A 20,941-nucleotide genomic window follows, 5' to 3' on the forward strand; every position below is an offset into this window, starting at 1 on the left:
GAAGGTTAACAACTCTGGTTTAACTTGTTGATCCCAGATGTGTGCTGTTCTTTTTGACGGTGAAACCTTACCGCAGTAATCTACGCGCCCTGGTGTTCTCGTGCTGGGAACGGCCTGCTAAAGTCTCAGTCATGCTGCGTTATCCCGTTCGCTAAGAGCCAATAAAAGGCCAGGATCAGAGGTTTCTCTTTCTGTTATGCGGCATGGCATGATCACATTACGACAGCCATCCATGTGAAACATCAGCACTGGTATTTCCCCACACTGCCTTGCATTTTTCATAAAGCCTGAAACATCCAGTAGGCTTGAATGGATGTGGCGGGAAGTCCATTAGCACTCGCATTTCCTGTGTCAAACCAGACCCGCACGCTTTTGATTGTGTGTTGTTACGAGCGCTGAGAGACACAGTGAGGTACAGAAATAACCACGTGACTGTTGGGAGAAAGGAAACTAACCCAGACATATTGGCCACTGCTGACTCACATAGTGTTGCTAAATCCGGTTATCCTCTTACATGTTTAAAACCTGCTCAGCTGCACATGGGTAACTCAAAACACGCCTCTGACACACAAATTATTAGGTGAATGTGACACGATAACAATTAGTAAATGATATATTAACAGGTGTGGTGATAAAGTAAGGCGAGGCAAGTAAACAATCCAGATGCAACACCCGACTGCTGAGTAAGACGAGCAATCTTCAGCTGTTTACAGTCAAGAAATGTCATGTGATGTTAGTGACTTAATCACTTATGCCTCATAGTGTAGCATACAAACAAGAAGCAAAGGAACAGGTTTGGCACTTGCTGTTTAAAGGGATAGTTCATGTAAAAATTAAAACTCTGTCATCACTTACTCATCCTCGTGTTGTTTCAAACCTGTATGAGTTTTTTTTTATTCTGTTAAACACGCAAGGAGATATTTTGAAGAATGTGTGTAAGTGGCCATTGACTTCCACTGTATGGAAAAAATACTATGGAAGTCAATGGCTACCGTAAACCGTTTGGGTGACTTAGATGAAATTTGTGTACCACTGCAAAAGCACTCCTGTAAACATTTTGGAAATAAGCTTCAAAAATCATACAAAATTAAATGATCTATAAATAAAATAAAAAGCACTGAAATTATTAATAATTTTTAATAAAATCCTAGAATAAAACATAAAATAAAATTTAACTTGAAGTACTCCTTTAAATATTTTCAACACTTTTTGAATTCAATTTCAAAAATCAAACAAAATTAAATTGTTTAAATAAAATAAACACAAACCTAAAATAAAATAAAAACTAAAATAAATTTTAAAAAGCGAAATTAAATTATCTTTAAAATAAAATGCAAATAGAAGTATGTTAAATGTAAAGCAAAATTAAAATATCTTTACAACATAAAATGCACCTAAAATTAATTAATTAAAAAATTTAAAAAACGAACCATTCCTGAAATAAAATACAATAAAATAAAATAAAATAAAATAAAATAAAATAAAATAAAATAAAATAAAATAAAATAAAATAAACAACAATTTTGGAACTAAATTAAAAAAAAACAACCAAAATTCAATAATCTTTAAATAAAATAAAATATCCTAAAATAAAATAAATTAAATATACATATAAAAAAAATGTATTAAATTCAATTTTAAACTAAAAAAATCTTTACATAAAATAAAATGCACCTACAATAAACAAATAATATATAACAATATTTCTAAAATAAAATCAATTATTACTAATTAAAATAAATTTAAAGCAATCCTTTTAACATTTTCAACAATTTTGGAATTAAATGAAAAAAATACAACAAACAATCAAACAAAATTATATTATCTTAAAATTAAAAAAAATATCAGAAATAAAAATATTTCTAGAATAAAATATTCCTAAATTAAAATAAATTTTTAAAGCAATCCTCCATTTTCAACAATTTTGGAACTAAATCTAATAATAAAAAAAATCTAACAAAATTAAATTATCTTAAAATAAAAAAAAATATTCCTACAATTTTGGAATTAAATTTTAAAAATTAAACAAAATAAAAAAAAACAAAATCTAAAACAATAACAACAACAACAACAACAAAAAAAACTAAACTAAACTAAACTAAACTAAACAAACAAAAATAATAAAACAGTAAAGCAATCATTTAAACATTTTCAACAATTTTGGAAGTAATTTTTTTTAAATCAAACAAAATTTAATTATCTTCAAATTAAATAAAATACAATTAAAATGAAAAATCCTTAAATAAAAAAACCCTTAAAAAAAATAAAATATTCCCAAAATAAAATATTCCTGAAATAAATCAAATCAAATCCATTTTTCATATTATTTACTTTTAAGGTTTAGAAGATTTAGATGATTACGAAATTCCTTTTTTGTATTCATATAAAACCAAAACAGCTCATACAAGGCCTCTTACTTAACAGGACCTGTGGACTGAACTTGGCTGAAGAGCAAAGCACAGCAGGAGGGAATCTTCCTTTGCCATTTAAACATGCCTGAACAAGATGGCCTGTTTGTCTGTTTGCGAGAAACAGGACATTTTGTTGTCTTATAGGTATGCGCCTTACAACACGAAGCAAAGCAGGTCATGCTGTAACACACATAATCCCTGCCTGCTCACCCTGAACCAGACCAGGCCTGCCGCACAAAGCCAAGTACACAAGCCAAGGTCTTTCGAAGAGTCTTAGTCAAACCAACATAGTGGGGCCAGCTAAAGTGAAGCACTGAAAACTTACTTTAACTTAATAAATGCAACATTGCACATTCTAAATATGGTTTCACTTAATTAGAGGCAGCACTGTTTGTACAGGTTTCAACCATCTCCTCCCTGTTCATTAAGCACAAAGTATTAGTACCAGCCCAGCTAGACACAAAAACCAAGTGCTGCGTGAGCTTCTGGAGAACCTTGTCAGGAAGATTTAGCCCAAAAAAATCATTTTCATTAGCAAATAAAATATTTAAATATTTAAATATTTAAATATATATATATATATATATATATGTTATATATTTTATTTCGTGGTTTTTATTTTAATTTATTTTATTGTAATTCTTGAAATGAATTCTAATTCTTAGAACTGCAACTTTATTTCTTAGAATTACAACTATATTTCTCAGAATTGCGAGTTTAATTATTAGAATTGCGAGTTTAGTTTTTAGAATTGCAACTTCATTTCTCAGAATTGCAAGTTTAAATCTTAGAATTGCGAGTTTATTTCTCAGAATTGGAACTTTTTCTCAGAATTGCAAGTTTAATTCTCAGAATTGCAAGTTTTAATTCTTAGAATCATCAGTTTATTTATCAGAATTGGATGTTTATTTCTCAGAATTGCAAATTTATTTCTCAGAATTTAATTCTTATTTTATTTTATGCAAGATTTAGGACCAATGAAATTCCACTGTGGGTGGGGCTACCCAAAACTGGTTAAAGCCAAAACTCTACGCTGCATTTCATTGTGTTATCAATGCAGTCCATCGCATCTGGACACAGTGTTAGCAATGCCTTTCCTCTTAATTTCTGCTGAGCGCAGTGCTGTTTGGAAAATAGGTCAGCACTTGTCATTGGGCAGAAAGCAAGAAGTTGCTCCGCAAAGTCCTAAACACACAAGTAGATCACAAGATTTCACTTATGCTCATTTAATTAGAAAAGAACTGAACCACATTGTGGAAGGAAGTGGATTAAACAAAAGCAGGATTTGACAAAAACATTAAACAGGCCTTTGGAAAACATGCAAAAACGCTGTACTCTTTTTAATGGACTAGCATGACAAGCACCTTGTCCTTCAAAGTTCTAATTCTCAACAACTTGAGTTGCAGATGCTTGGAGTGAAACCTCAGAAAATGGCCTTATTTTGAAGAACTAGAACAGCCGGCGCTGACACTCCAGGGGACGTCAGCAATGAGTTCCACCAGCTCAGATTCTGGGTCAGAAGCAACCCAGTTCTGCATCTGCATTAGAAGTTAGAAAAAAAAGACACAGAACTTCTGCGTACACCTGAACCTGAAGACCTTCAGTGAAGGTGAGGTAAACACTGCACTTACCACAGCATATTTAATAAAGCACATGCACGTCAAACCTGGGATGGCTATGCAACAAACCGTCACCATAGAATTATAAGGTTCTATCTGACATTTTTGTCAAAATTGAGTTATTCACATATTCATACTCTTGTGACAGCTTATTTATATAATGTGATGTTCCTTTTGTAAGCTGTGTATTTTTGGGCCACTTTTTAGAAAACAAAATTTTATCTACAGAAGTCTACGGAACGCAAAAACTTTGAAGCTCAATATCTCAAAAGTGCTCAGAATGTAGATAGAACCTTATAATTCCAAGGCGACGAAACATGTAATCATGTCAGACAAGATAAAGTGAATTCATTAAAATGCCTTTTTTATTATGATTAATTTTTAACTTTCACTTAGTTTCTCCCAAAGTACTATTAAAATCATTGTTACGCTATAAACCACAGCGTAAGTTGATTCACAGTTGATTCAACTCAAGTATCTAAGTTGTCACTTAGTATAATTTAACATTTCAAGTTAAATAAACTTTTTTTGAGTTGACTAAACTTAAAATTTTAAGGCAGCCAGGTTACAAATTATTTTAAGTTGACTCAACAAATTGTTTTTTTTACAGTGCACAAACGCAAGTTTTTATCTTGTAATTCTGGATTTTTTTCCTCACAATTTTGACTTTTTTCCTCACAAATGCGAGTTTGTAATTTGTAATTCTGGATTTTTTTTTGCAATTCTGACTTTTTTCTTGCAAATGCAAGTTTGTATTGATGAAATATTTTATGTATCCTATATAAAACAATTGAAGATACTTTGCATGTTTGTGAGAGTTTGTCTCATATAAGAGCTAGGTACATTTGAAGACTGACTGTGTAGGCCTCATGGCCTACGTGACTGTGCTTATGAATAGGGCATACAGAATGAGTACCGGAGATGGGAGATGCCACAGGATGAGATGCGGAACTAGATAATACAACTCATTAAAATCATGACAGCTCATTAAAATCTTAACATTTATATGCCTTGCAACCTTGGGTACCCAGAAAGTCTCGTAGATGGTTTTCTACAATAAAAGAATTTATTATGAAAACTCATAAACCACTGTGGAATAAAAACTGGGGGAGAGGTATCAACAAGTGATCTGTACACTCATTGGATGGTGACTGATAACGAAAATGTACAAAGATGGTATACTGGACACAGAACAATTCAGATGTTCTGCAGGCATATCGGCTTTGTTGTCTTCTTGCAATAAAGTCTAATTTTGAGTTCTGAAACTCTGCCTCCTGAGCAATACGGAGCAAGACAGAGACGACTTTTCTCCACAACTGTACCTCGCAATTCTGACTTTTTTCTCGCCAATGCGAGTTTGTATCTTGTAATTCCGACTTTTTCTCGACAATTCTGAATTTTTTTCCTCACAATTCTGAACATTTCTTGCAAATGCGAGTTTGTATCCTGTAATTCTGACTTTTTTCCCCCCTCGCAATTCAGAACACTTCTAGCAAATGTTGCAAATGTATCTCGCAATTCAGATTTTTTTCTCGAAAATGCTAGTTTGTATCTTGCAATTCTGACTTTTCTCACAAATGCGAGTTTGTATCTTGTAATTCTTGAGTTGTGAGAAATAAATTCACTTTATATCTACATATTTCTCAGTTTGTTTCCTAGAACTGCAAGTTTATTTCTCCCAATTTTGACTTAATTTCTCAGAATTTTAAGTTTATATCTCACAATTCTGAGAAAAATTCAGAATTGTGAGATGTAAATTCGCAACTGTGAGAAAAAAGTCAGAATTTTGAGATAAAAAGTTGCAATTACCTTTTTTAAAAATTTTATTCAGTGGCGGAAACGGGCTTCCATACTATCCAGTGTTGTTATTGATAATAAAAACTAAAACTTATTAAAGACAGATTATTGCTATTTAAATAAATCTACAATTACATCAAATAAAATAAATGTAAAATAAATATTAAATGAAAAATTAAGCTTAAAAAATATATTAAATGAAAATAAATTAAAGCTAAACAAAAATATTAAAAAGCAAAAACAACAAAATTACTAACACTTATACTAAAACTTAAATGAAAACTGAAAAGCTAATCCACAATGTTAATAAATCCAGGTCAGTTCGCTTGAATCGCATGAAATAACATGAGGGTGAGTAAATGATCACAGACCTCATTTTAGGGGGGAACTATCCCTTTAAGGTTGGAAACACTTTTCCACTTCACCATAAAACATTCTTTGAGTTAAGGAGACATAATGACAATTTACGAGCCCTCTATCGACCTTGTAAGCCTCTCCCTTTAAAATGTCCCTTTATCATCCTTAAGGAGCTCTAAATATTTTGAGTTCACCTCTAGCACTGCAACTTCTTGGAAAAGACACCTGGTGACACAAACATCTCCATATGGTTTGAAACTGTAATACTTATTTCTCCACATCTTCTGAAAGCTTCTCTGATACACATATTCAGAGATTGTCTCTGCTTCTACCCCACTGGATTATTTTTTTGGTTTTTATTTACTACCTACATTAGTAATTCAAGAAAATTCCTCTTTTCGCAATGATACTATTGTTTTAGCCCACCCACTAACAGCACACCTGGAGCGTCAGCTGTTCTTTGGCTCCAAATCAAGCCACATCATGGAAACAGCGATGATAGTGCAGATAACAAAAGAACGTGTATAAACAGCATCATGTTAAAAACAGAAAGGTGGCCTCTGTGATGAAGGAGTAAGATGTGTTGCTCATACAGGATGATGATGGAATCAACAAACACTCAGTTACCATAGAACAAAAGACTTAATTGAAGCCCTTTCAGTGGTTCTGACACAGGGAATGGAATGAAAGTGTCAGCAAACATAGTCTTTGAAGAAGCCTTGCTGTTTTTTCTTCAATGATTCAGTCATTAGAGAATGAACAAAAGAACATCACTTCACAAAAACAACCGTTAGGGAAATAGTTCACTTGAAAAATGCAAATTCTTACTTATTTACCCTCGTGTCAGTTCAAACCTGACTTTCATTCAGGAACAAAAGTGAATTATAATTAATATGATGAAACACCATGAATGTATCAAAAACTGGTCCATATACAACATGTGTGCTACACATTTTAAAAAAATAAATAAATAACAGTGTTGTCTGTTAACAGACTGATATTTAAGTCACTTTTGGAAACATGATTATTAGACTCATTCGATCATTATAAAAGATATGATTTAAAAATGATTCATTCATGACTCATGAATGCCATAAGTCATACTTTACATGAGTTTGCAGTCTCAACTGAAAGTAAAGAGTATGTTATACAATAAACAAAATAATGGCAAGAAAACATGTTACGCTATTGATTTTTCCTTAAGGGCTGAACGCAAAAACATATAGCACAACCAGAGTAGTCCGATTTATGGACTAAAAAGCTGTGAATGATTCGAAAAGATTCACAAACTCCTCTGTTACATGAATACCAACTGAACTAAATAATTTTGTCCTTGTTACTTTTCCATTAATATTTTCATAAAGTTAGAAGGTTACCTGTATGACTTACAGCAGTACAGATGCCTAGTGTTGTTATTATTAATTCAAAGTAAAATTTTTAATAAATTACTTTCAGTACTTGAATATGAATATTAGACGGAGAAACTTATAAATTAGAAAACTGAAAATTATGCCTTGGCAACTAGCTAAAATGTACAAAAAAAACAAAAACAAAACTGAACTACAGAAATTAATACTGAAATAAAAATAAATAAAAGTTAAATAGAAATCTAATAAAATGACAAAAATGACAAAGACCTGAAAAAAAAAAAAAAAAAAAAAAAAAAAATGAAAACTGACCAGAAAAATGAAAGCTAATTTAAAAATATTTGTAAAAAATGATATATAAATAAATATATATATTATAAATATATATAAAAATAAATCCAGATTTTTTTCTCAGAATTACGTGATATAAATTCACAATTGCAAGTTGTAAAGTCATAAATGCACGATATAAATCAACAATTGTGACTTTTTTCTCAGAACTGAGTGATATAAACAATTGCAAGAAAAAAAGTTAGAATTGCGAGATAAAAACTCACAGTTGTAACTTTTTTCCTCACAATTGCAAAACTTGCAATTCTGATTTTTTTCTCAGAATTTCATTACCAATAATTCAGACTTTTTTCCCCTCACAATTGCATGATATAAACAATTGCAAGAAATAAAGTAAAAATTGCGAGATAAAAACTCACAATTCTAACTTTTTTTCTCAAATTGCAAGTTTATATCTCACAATTCTAACTTTTTTCTCAGAATTATGAGATATAAACTCGCAGTTGTGAGTTGTACAGTTGTTTTGAGGGGGATAAACAATTTTTATTTTCTTATCTTCAATTTTATTATTTTCCTCAGTTGCAAAACTTGCGTTATAAATTCACAATTGCGAGTTATAAAGTCAGAAATGCAAGATATGAAACCAATAATTCAGACTTTTTTCCCTCAGAATTGCATGATATAAACTCACAATTGCAAAAAACAAAGTCAAAACTGCAAGATAAAAACTCACAATTCTAACTTTTTTCCTCAGTTGCAAAACTTGCAATTCAGATTTTTTTCTCAGAATTGCGTGATATAAATTCACAGTTGCAAGTTGTAAAGTCATAAATGCATGATATAAACTAACAATTGTGACTTTTCTCTCAGAATTGAGTGATATAAACTCACAATTGCAAGAAATAAAGTCAGAATTGCGAGATAAAAACTCACGATTCTAACTTTTTTTCTTAAAGTTTATATCTCGCAATTCTGACTTAATAACTTACCACTGTCAGGTTTCAAGTCAAAAATGCAAGATATAAACCAATAATTCAGACTTTTTTCCCCTCAGAACTGCATGATATAAACTCACAACTGTGAGAAATACAGTCAAAATTGCGAGATAAAAACTCACAATTCTCACTTTTTTTCTCAAAATTGCAAGTTCATATCTCGCAATTCTGACTTTTTTCTTGCAATTCTGACTTTTTTTTTTCAGAATTGCATGACAAACTCACAATTGCAAGAAATAAAGTCAGAATTGCGAGATAAAAGCTCACAATTCTAACTTTTTTCTCAAATTGCAAGTTTATATCTCACAATTCTGCAACTGCAAGTTATAAAGGCAGAAATGCAAGATATAAAAAAATAATTCAGACTTTTTTTATTTTTTCAGAGAATTGCATGATATAAACTCCCAGTTGCAAGAAATAAAGTCAGAATTGCGAGATAAAAACTCACAATTCTAACTTTTTTCCCTCACAATTGCGAGTTTATATCTTGCAATTCTGACTTTTTTAAAGGCAGAATATAAAAAAATAATTCAGACTTTTTTTATTTTTTCAGAGAATTGCATGATATAAACTCCCAGTTGCAAGAAATAAAGTCAGATAAAAACTGTAAACAATTGCGAGTTTATATCTCACAATTGTGAGTTCTAAAGTCTCAATTTTCTAAAGTCCAGTTTTAAGGGGGAAAAAAAGACTGATATGTTCTCACAATTGAAAGCTTATATCACAGAATTCGGAGGAAAAAACTTCAGATTTTTATAGTTTATATCATGCAGTTCTGACTTTATTTCTCAGAATTCTGACTTTATAACTCGCAATTGTTATAAAATTGTTATATTATAACTCAGATTTGCGAGACGTAAACTTGCGATTGCAAAAAAATTACCTTTTTTTAATTTTTTATTAAGTGGTGGAATCTAGCTTCCATAGTTCTTTACACAAAGCTACCGAATAACAAAGAAGGAGGGGCCAGGATATTCCTCAAAAATTCACATTTTGTGACCTACAGAACAAAGAAAGTTTTGGAACAACATGAGTGTGTGTAAATGACAGAATCTTAAAATCTTGATTAAACCATCTTTAACCGACACAAGAAGCTCACTAAAGGAGCTCATTGTAGAAGAAATGCTAACCGAGTAACTTTACAACTCAGGTGTCGCCAACAGGCTGTCTGCGTTAATCATACCTTTGTAATAAACACGTTCCTGTCTTCTGCCCCCATTCTCAGCCTCTTCACATCTCAAACGTTTAGAAGGGGGGCCCGAGCACCCTCAGCCACACTTCACCTCCTTAAAGAGTCGAGAGGGAGGATGACGCTACAGTTTGTTTTGGCCGTTGGCCTTGTTTTATCTGTCCAGCCCCTGTAGTGTGGGGGCAGAGGAAGAACCATGTCTGTATGCCTCCCCGCAGTCAGATTGTGACTCTCAGATTACAGCGCACTGAGGACGACAAAATCAACGCTGTAGAGAGAGAGAGCGCACACCGCCACTAAAACCACAGGCCCAAACATAGACACTGCTGGACATCCCTGCAACAAATCAAACTACGGCATCACTGCTTTAGGGAGGTCAAACAGCGGGAAACCATCAAACAAGCAAATCTGGTTGTCGTAAACAAATGCTGAGCTCACAAAAGAACAAAAAACACTGTCCTTTATCTGACATGTATGGTTTTCCATACGAGGAAAAACATTTATGGCGGCAATTTAAAAAAAGCGCACGTTTCTTAAGGGTGTGAGGCACTTGGTTTAATGTTACTGAAATGTTTACTTTACCAGGAAGCCACAGAATTCTGAGAATTGCTGAGTTATTGAAAGGATATGAAAACGGCATTTCAGCGTTGACCACCTGACTACACCCATGTACGAACACCAGCTTTCGTAGAACTTAATGATAAGTCCTGTGGACCGCCTCCGCAAACCACTTAACTTTATATGATAACATCAATAATAAATTCATAAGGAATGGATTTAAACATCTGACTAGAAAATATAATTTCAAAGTCATGTTTGCAACCATTTTAGTTGCAGTTTAAAGTCCACAGCATTTACTAAATGTTTCAGTTACACTAATCAAAGTGTACACAATAAAGAAAAAAAACGTTTTTTTTTTTGTTTTGTTTTTTTAATTCAGTTTAAAACTTCTTAAAATTGCATTCTTTGTGTTAACAATGGTTTCATATAGTTTTGAAACACTTATAGTACTTTGCCGTTTAAAGGTTTGGGATCAGTACGATTTTTAATGTTTTTTAAAGAAGACTTTTCTGCTCATCAAGGTTGTGTTTTTTTTTTTTAAAAATACAGAAAAAAACAGTAATATTGTGAAATATTATTGCAATTTAAAATAGTGGTTTTCTATTTTAATATACTGTGAAATGTAATTTATTTCTGTGATGCAAAGCTGAATTTTCAGCATCATTACTCCAGTTTTTAGTGTCACATGATCCTTCAGAAATCATTCTAATATGCTGATTTATTATCAGTGTTGTTAACAGTTGTGCTGCTAATTTTATTTATTTATTGATCTTTACCATACATCTCTGCCATATGTACATCCACTTGACATAGTCACCACTAGTAAGCTACTACTAAATATATTGTAAAAACTTTAATTTGGTGTAAAGTTGCTTTGCAAAGTATTTATCAATGTGCAATGTATCGTGAAAAGCGCTATACAAGTAAATTTGAATTGAATTGAATTGAATTATTTATTTTTTGAAACCTGTGATACTTTGATGAATAAAACATTAAAAAGAACAGTATTTTTCTTTGTTTGAAAGAAATTAGTATTTTTATTCAGCAAGGATGTGTTAAATTGATAAAAAGTGATAGTAAAGCCTTACATTGTTAGAAAAGATAACTATTTTGAATGGATGCTGTTCTTTTTTTACTTTTTATTCAAAGAATCTTGAAAAAAGTATCACAGGTTCCAAAAAAATATTAAGCAGCTCAACCGTTTCCAACATTGATAATAAATCAGCGTATTAGAATGATTTCTAAAGGATCATGTGACACTGAAGACTGGAGTAATGATGCTGATAAAATTTCAGCTTTGCTTCACGTAAATAAATTATGTTTTAAAAGTATATTAAAATAGAAAGAAGTTATTTTAAATTGCAATAATATTTCATAATAAAACACTTTTCTGATTTTTTGATCAAATAAATGGAACTTTGATGAGCATAAGATAGTTTTTTTTTTTATAATATCCTAAATTATTAAACCATAAATATCATTACATTTCTGAGGTGTGCATCACATGGCATTTTATAACCTGTATTAATCTTGCCCTATCATTAAAAATGGCAAATTATTAATTAAAATGACTGATATTACAATCTGACCTTGACATGGTTTGCAGTGGATCTCTCTATAAATAATTTCCCTTTCTTTCTTTATCTTTCTTTCTTTCTTTTAAATAACAGTTTTATGCATAATAATAATAATAATAATAATAATAAATAATGTACAATTCTATTCTTTTATTAAATAGAAATGAGAGAATTCTTTAATATTTTTTAAATGATAAAATCACCATGAAATGTTTACTTCATGTACTCAAAAATATCAAAATTATTTTATTTCAGAAAAACATGTTCATAATAAATGAGGCATATTCAAGTTATTATAAATGTATACATTTAATATTTAAATGAATTTTGTATTTGTTTGAATTCAAATCATTATAAATATATAAACTGCACATTTAAATTTTATTTGTATTTGTTTAAAAAAATTCAAGAGCAAATTAATTTTCCACATTTCAAACAAGTTCAGATTATTCGACAGCACTTGTGTTGATAAAAATACTTGTGTTGACAATATATTTATTTAAAATAAATTTGGTCCAATCTGTAAATATTAAAATACCAGTTTAAATAGTCTAGCCACAAAACGTGAACAATGTGAGTGTTAACACGATTTTAGCGTAATGGCCCAAAATGACTGTAAAAATTAGGAGAATAACTGTAGAGCTCAAATAATACACAAGTTAATACAAATTAAAAATTAAAAAATAATTATAACAAATGCTGCTGATTGAGCTTGAATAAAACTGAACTTGTACTTGTCTCAAACTGGAATATTTCTTTAACATAAAGCGAGCTCTTTTTGAGAACGTCACTAAACTTAGTAGGAAGCATTTTCTTTTATGCCTTACCAAGTGTTAATAAAACACCAACCAACCATCCAGGCTCTCAATATCCTGGGAGCAAAGTTGTGGAATGCACCAGCAACCCTCAGTGAATTAAGAAAACTACAACTATTCAAAGGCACCCTGAGGATGACCTGCTCCTTGACCCTGGAGGAATAAAGAAGGTCATGAGGCCTCCAAGAGGAGAAAGACCTCATAGCTCTGAGGAGAGGCCACTGTTTTTACCTCAGCCAACTTCTCATCTAAAAGAACTTTTAAAGCAAGAGTCCACCAAAAATTGCAATTCTGTCATCAATTACTCCAAACCTCACTTTCTTTGAAACACAGCATAAGTTGTTGTCTATACAAAGAAAGTCAATGGTGTTCAATGCTGTTTTGGGCTTCAAAACATTCTTCATCTTCATGTTCTGTGGAAGAAATAAAGTCATACTAATTTGGAAAGACATGAGGGTGAGTAAATAATAAGAGCATTTTTTTATTTTAGTGAACTGCCCCTTTAATTCACCAAGCTTGAATACAGAAAGTGATTGTGCATAAGGTTTTAGTAGAATTCTGCAACAATAGTTTGGTTGCCTGGAAAACAGCTTTGTATCGACTATAGAGTAAGAGCTCAGGCAGGTTTATCGGGCAGGTTTAATCCTACACTAACCAACCATGAAGAGCATGTAAAACCCTAACGTGCACAAAGTAGGGTTTAGGGCAGAAGCATTGACAAACAAGCACAAAAGAAAAACAAGGAGACTGAAAGTGAAGCACGGAAGAGATCAGTAATTACAGTCACCCTTCTATTCACATAATCTTCTTTGAGCCAAGATGAAGGACAGCTTGAGGATACAAACCGAAACAAGATTATACCTGACCGAGCGGAGAAAAGACAATAAGATCTCATATTACAAGCAAATGCAAGTCATTTCCATTTTACCGTAGCTGGCAACAGAACAGACAAATCTCTGATTCAAAACTGCTGAAGGTGTGTAGATGCAGCACAGTTGGTCCAGAACGCAGTAAACAGGAGTGGCCTAGTGACACGCAGGGCCTCTGGAAATAAATGATGCAAAGTGAAGCCATTGTCTGATCCAAGTGAACCACACCGCTCAGAGAATAGGACATTCAAACGGGCACACAGACCCATTGTTACGGCCAAGTTGAGCGAGGTCCGGTCTCACAAGGTCTGGCCGGAGCCGAAAGGCTCGTAGAGCATCGCCATGCTACGATCTCTCTCAAGACTCATTAGAAAGGTCCTCATCTAATTCTGTAAAAAGATTGTGTGCGATACATTTCCACTGAATGCTGAGGTTGAGCACGTCAGCTGTGGCTTGATACAAAGAGCCACATTTAAAAGGTTTTATCTGTGACCCTGGACCACAAAACCAGTCATAAGGGTCCATTTTTTATCATCTGAAAAAACTGAATAAGTAATCTTTCCATTGGTGTATGGTTTGTTAGGATAGGACACTAATTGTCCAATTGAAAATCTGGAATCTGAGAGTGCAAAAAATCTAAATATTGAGAAAATCGCCTTTAAAGTTATCCAAATAAAGTTCTTAGCAATGCACATCACTAATCAAAAATAGTTTTAATATATTTACGGTAGGAAATTTACAAAATATCTTCATGGAACATGATCTTCACTTAATATCCTAATGATTTTCTTTAAAGCTGCTTTGCAACGATTTGTATTGTGAAAAGTGCTATACAAATAAAACTGAATTGATTTTTGGCATAAAGGAAAATTTTATAATTTTGATCCATACATTGTATTTTTGGCTTTTGCTACAAATATACCTGTGCTACTTATGACTGGTCCAGCGTCACATTTGTCCCACAAGTATCTGTTTTTAGTGTCTAGACTAAATAATAGGGCTGGGTGAAAAAAATATTGATTTTTCGATTTTAATTGATTTTCATTTTTATGAAACAATATTGATTTTTAAATGCCAAGAATTTATTAGTTTAGGCTGTTTTCAGTTAATGAACAGAACATTGTAGCCCACCTCACCTTCCAATAAATCGCAATAAGCTTTGTGCTTTGTTACATTTGATATAAAACAAGTCTCAGATTTCAAATTCTGTCCATTTTTCCAACTCTAGAGAGGAGCATTTTGCTAAATAGACTACCAGTCAAAAGTTTTTGAACAGTAAGATTTTTAATGTTTTTAAAGTTTTGCTTTTAATGTTTTGCTCACCAAGCCTGCATTAATTTGCTCCAAAGTCCAGCAAAAACAGTACGATTTTGAAATATTTTTACTATATAAATAGCTGTTTTCTATTTTAATATATTTTAAAATGTAATTTATTTCTGTGATCAAAGCAAATTTTTCAGCATCATATTTTAAACAGTAAAAATATTTCAAAAGTTTTTGCTGTACTGTACTTTAGATCAGATAAATGCAGACTTGGTGAGCAGAAAATTTTTCTGTAATAAGCATACAAAATCTTACTGTTCAAAAACTTTTGACTGGTAGGGCATATGCATCATATAACATATTCATACAATTATTACTGTTTTTCAATGTTTATGTTTGAATAAATGCGTCAAGTTTTTATGATAGTCACCATTTAAATGTTCATATTTCAAAAAACATACTAGAGTCGAAATATAATTATGTAAATTATACTTTATTATTATAAAAACCCAATTAAGTGTAATTTAAGCGTTCACATACAAATTCCATCGAACTGAATCGGGAATCAAATCGAACTCCAAGCTTGAGAATTGAATGAAATTGGGGGATTTTTTGTTGGTATTTTTGTCTTTATTAGGATAGGACAGATCACAACTGCCAGGAAGCGAAGTGGGAGAGAGACAGGGGTGGGATCGGGAAAGGTCCTCGAGTCGGGATTCGAACTCGGGACGCCCGTAGTGCAACAGCGCTGTATGTCGGCGCCGCCGAAATTGTGAAATTTGTGTCAAAACCCAGCCTTACTAAATAAGTGGCTGCCGAACAATTAATAATAAATTGTAATAATATGTAAAAAGAGACTTCTTTTCAAAAACATAAAAAAAAAAATCTTACCAACCCAAACCTTTTGAATGGCACTGTTAATATATTGCAACGCTGATCTCAGTAACGCATTGTTTCTCAGAGCATTCTAGTGTGTGATGTGCGGTGCCGGTGTGGGGTAACCCCAGCTGTCCCGGGACCACCCTTTCACCAGCGGAAACAATTACGACTCCCAGAGGCGTCTCGGCTTTCTCCTCATTAACAAACATGAGTTGTGGAGGCAGCAGCAGTAGCCGCAGTAATCTGATTGGCCAGCTGGTGTAACCCTACGCCTAATTAATTACCCAAACACCCCACCACACACACACACACCCTTCACCTGCACCCGGGCACGTGGCTCTGCAAAAAAGGCGGTTTGCTGCAGGAACAGTCAGACAAAAGACAACGCATGCCACATGCCACACACACACCCACCCACCCATGAATACTTCCATAAACATAAGAACAGAACATGGCTTGAACATTATCACTCAGTGCCCAATTCCCAGCCTGATCTCTCGCCTACATACACAATACAGCACAAAAAGAAAGTCAAAGCTTTCACCCTTGTGGTTACTAAGGGTACACAACACTTGAGTGACGGTCCTGTAAACCGGTCTGGACACATGGGCCGTGCAGCTAAAACAAACGTACTCTGTCAGTGACAAAACACTAATGAAGCGAAGAAATAGAGAACACTCATTCTAAGCAAAAACTGAACTACTGAATGCTCAGTGAGAGCTCAATAGTGGGAGCGTTATCGCTAGAATCTATTTAACCAGAAATGCGTTCATTCAGTCACAGTCAATGTAAGTCTTATTCATAATCACAGTTCTCAGTACAGCATTAAACATACTGGAAAAGCACAGAAATAAAGACAAACACATTAATGCCTAAAGCCCAATTCAAACTATACGATTATGGCCCGATTTTGGTGCGATCTGCTTGATGTAGGGAGTCGTGGGAATTTGTAAATTTGATTTCGTGTAGTGTGTCATAGTGGATGACAACCGATGCCACGTCGCCACAGAAAGACTACCATGTTTTTTTGGGTCATATCTGTGACACTGGCCAATAGGAGCACAGAAGTGCCTTCGTACATGCTTTCAAATGAGCCAAAACAAAAGAATGGTAATGGTATTGGTCTTGCTAGGTGGAATTTTACAAGGGAGGAAATGTTCGTGAAGCTATGGCAATATTACCCCTGCATTTATAATGTTACCCTTAGGGACTACCACGACAGAGTGAAAAGGTTAAACAGACACTATTTTACCTCAGTTTTCTTTGACAGTTCATACTATCCTCTTCATGCCATCCAGATGAATGGTCGAGTATGTGTAGTCTGACATGTTTTTTGTTTATGACACGAAATGACAAGATTTTAACAGTTAAAATCGCATATTCTGACACAGTCACTGTCGTAACCGACAAAAAAAACTAAAGTACAAAAACTAGAAAAGAAATCATAATGGTATTATCGTCTGCTTATACTAGTTGGTAAAAGCTTTTTCTACAGAGTTGAGACACCATAATTTACCCAAAAATGAAACTTCTGTCATCATTTATTCACCCTCATGTGTTTCCAAACCTGTGTGACTTCTTTCGTCTGTGAAAAAAAGACAAAAAAAGACATTCTGAAGAATGTTGGCAACCAAACAGTTTTGGTAACCATTGACTTCCCTGCATGGAGAAACAAACACTGCAACATTTCTCAAAATAACTTCCACTGAAGAAATAAAGTCATACAAGTTTGGAACAACATAAGGGTGGGTAAACGACTTTTCATTTTTAGATGAACTGTCCGTTAAAGTGACAAATGCTCCTTTTCTGTGAAAGTATACAGCTACCTTAAAGCAGAAGTTCACTTCCAGAACAAACATTTACAGGTTTACTCACTGCTTTGACATCCAAGATGTTCATGTCTTTCTTTCTTCAATGGAGAAGAAATTATGTTTCTTGAGGAAAACATTTCAGGAATTATCTCCATAACTATATGGAGGTGAACTTCTCCTTTAAAATGCAAAAAAAAAAATATATATATATATAGAGTATAATAAATCCTTCAAGTTTAACTACACTCTGTCTTAAAAGTATAAGCTATAACAATAACATGCCAAATAACACAACTATTTCAGTTACAATATCATAAAATGCAAACTAGGCTTTTGTTTGTTAGGAAATCATGTCGAACGGTCGTTGAAGTTGATCACCATCCCTTACATTAAGAGTCAAGGCAGGAGCCCATATGAGGGCACATATGCTCAGTCTGAGGGGAATACAAGTCAAGCCAAGTCCAGAAATCCATCACTCATGATGCCCCACTGTGCCCACAGGGTATACAGCCCTAGTAATAGAGAACTGGCCAAAATTGATGAAAATGTGAGATGACAGGGGCTTTTGAAATCAAACGAATTGAGGATACCAGTATGCGGGTGGATAAATAAGAAAGACTTTCAGGTCTAGTCAGCACTTGAACACTTATTTAGTGCATAAGAGACAAAACAACAGATAGCAGCCTCATTCCCACATTTTAGCATTATCAACATTAAGGCCTTGGCGGAATCTTACAGCCATAAGTAAATCCCTTAATTAACTCACCCTTCACAGTCCCAGAGGGTTTGCACTTACATCACGATTTGATGTTACCCAGATATTGGCGATACTCGGATGTAAACAACGGCATGTATTGTATGGTTAATGTTCTAATGAATATGTTGTTTTGATCATTTATGCTGTCTAAACCACAGATAAAAATGTGTGGAAGCTGCTAAATCATATAGAGAAGGACTTAATAAGCAGGAAAGGGCACAATATTTTGACAAACTCAAGTTAATATGTGGTAAAGATACATACGGGCAGTATTAATTAAGATATTAGCCTAATATTTCACCTACCTGACATAAAATTATAAGAACAAACGAATGTTGTCAAGATTCTTGCCATGGAATCCTGGTTCAGTTTGGCCAAACACAAATGCCTTTTGTTCCTCAGAGAGTTTTTTGCACACTTCTCCTTGATTTGTCTATAGTACTCCAAATGTTTTTCAAGGTCTGACCGATTAGTCTGACCGATATGCAAGTTTCGTTGGGTTCAGTGGCATTGTTTACGTTCAGTGCCGCCAATATGACTGATTGATGACGTGTTGTGAAAACATTCTATGCTGTATATCACATTTTTCATGAGTTTAACACAAAGATTTTTAAAAGTAATCCATCTCTATGGGTCCATATAATGCAAGTGGACGGTAGCACAAATGTCCATGCCTCAAAAACCTCGAGAAAACGTTCACAACAATAACCAATACGACCCCAATACGACCCCAACGTCTTCTAAAGTGAAACAATAGGTGTGTGTGTAAGAAAAATACTAATTTTCCAGTCAAATGTCATACGCACATTCATGAGTGTCATGAAGCGCTACGTCAAGATGTTATGAAGCTAAAGAAGAAAGTCATATACATCTGAAACGGTTTTAAGGGTGAGTAAATGATAAGAGAATAGGCCGTATAGGAACACAAAAGCAGTGAGAAAACAGCAACAACAAACAAAACATACCTCAAAATCTAGTGCAAAATTCAGTTCCAGTTCAAAAGCCTAACTCAGTGAATTTCAACCAAGGATCCAGCGCCTAATAAGAGGTTCAAGATGACTTAAAATAGGTTACATAAATAAAATACAACAGCTTTATTAGTTAAAAATGCCACAATAAATAATGACATAGAATATAAATAAAGAACTAAAGAAAAAATATGCATAAAATATTTTATCTTTTAAGAAATGGCTCTGTTTCAGTGATATAAATATATATAATTATAAAATCTGTGGAAAAGTCTATAGACTAGAGGGTGAAAAGGTGACCCTGAAGAACTTACAGCCCTGTCAGCACTACAGTAGAAGTACCAGAGGAAATATCTTAACATAAAAAGAGGTTTTGAATAATGTCTTCGACAACTGAGGGCCTAGGAGTTAAAGATGTTGAGAAACACTGCAATAACTGATGATGAAACCTTGTTGGGGAAGCCGGTTACATGCTCGCTCACAGGCTGCTCTCCGGACTATCGTTAAGCGAGTGACATGACACAAAACAGCACCGGCTCCATTATTCAAGAGGAAAGAACATCACATGCAAATAAGATGCAAATCGTTCGTTTTAAACCGCGAAGCCTAAGCACTCAAAAATTAAAATAAAAGCACATGCAAAAGTGTGAGCAACTCTTTGTCTTGCTGATCTATTCGATCAGGCATTGATTCTAATAACAGCTCCATGCGTGTCTTGTATGACACTGAGACATTTGAATAAACCGTTCACCGCACATACCATCATCAATCAGCATGACCCTCCCGTACTCTGATCGGACAGCGGTGATAATGCACTTCACAGGTCACGACAACACATTCCATAAGCACGCGCATATATGCGCAATACACACGTTCGTCCAGAAAGTCAACTGAATGGCTGTTCTTACCTCGTACGTGGTCTCATCATTCATTCAAACTCCTCTTGTTTTGTTTGGGTGAACTGGACATGAATGTGCTTGATTTCAGCATTGCACAGACCCTATAGCGAGCTGACGTCATCATTTTTTTTCCACTCGACCAGCGAGCGAGTGCGCATGACCACACAAGGTAGATGTAGTGATGTCTAACGGGAGATGTAGTATAGGTTAACGTCAGGTACAACGAGACTGATAAGGTTGGTTGAAGTGTCAGTCACGTTATATATTTATAAGAAAAAAATAACATCTACACTCTAAAAAAAACTGGGTTATATACAAGGTACCTTGCGACCCAAGGTTTGGGTTAAATGTTTAGGCTAACCCAACCTTCTAGTTAGTTTTATTTATCTGAACTATTGTTTATAACTTACTATATGGCTGGCTTAAAATGAACCCAGAATAGGTTGTAAATGAAAACCCAGAGACATAATTTTTAGAGGCATCAGCAATAATCAAAAGATGAACATTTATTAATAA

General features: G+C 33.6%; 1 protein-coding gene across 1 annotated transcript in view; it reads right to left on the reverse strand.

Annotated features, from left to right (window-relative positions):
- The window catches only part of daam1b (dishevelled associated activator of morphogenesis 1b), a 106,124-nt gene extending 85,567 nt beyond the window's left edge, over positions 1-20,557 (reverse strand). Inside the window, exon 1 of the mRNA XM_051138979.1 lies at positions 20,435-20,557. The gene's annotated coding sequence lies outside the window, so the exon portion shown is untranslated. The remainder of the gene's footprint in view (positions 1-20,434) is intronic.
- Positions 20,558-20,941: the final 384 nt, after the last annotated feature.

Source organism: Labeo rohita, chromosome 20 (assembly GCF_022985175.1).
Source record: "Labeo rohita strain BAU-BD-2019 chromosome 20, IGBB_LRoh.1.0, whole genome shotgun sequence".
NCBI classification, from domain to species: domain Eukaryota; kingdom Metazoa; phylum Chordata; class Actinopteri; order Cypriniformes; family Cyprinidae; genus Labeo; species Labeo rohita.